Here is a 389-nt window from a genome sequence, read left to right on the forward strand (position 1 = left end):
AAAACCCACATACATCCAAGTCACGTCTTGCTAGTCATTCACGAGAACGGGAGGGGGGAGGGGGGGGGGAAGAGGTAGAGGGAGGGGGGGAGAAGGTGCAGAGTCACTCCCTCTCTCACCTCCAACTCCCCATCCTTATAACCCCCCCCCCCCCCCCGGTTATATATCCTCTCATCTCCCTTCGTTATTACGTTATTAGTGAGGTTTAAAAAGAGGTAGTGAGGAGAAGTTAGGGTAGAAGAGGAGAGAGAATACATAGATAAACGGGGGAATAGGAGGAGGTAAATCATATGCAGCTTTTTAATGAAGAATTTTAACCGGTTTCCAGAGTTTCTATAATGTGAATGGCCAGATTATTTGCCTTTGGGGTTTCATGAGGGTGTGTACGT

The sequence above is a fragment of the Penaeus monodon genome, chromosome 20, assembly GCF_015228065.2.
Source record: "Penaeus monodon isolate SGIC_2016 chromosome 20, NSTDA_Pmon_1, whole genome shotgun sequence".
In the NCBI taxonomy this organism is placed as follows: Eukaryota; Metazoa; Arthropoda; class Malacostraca; order Decapoda; family Penaeidae; genus Penaeus; species Penaeus monodon.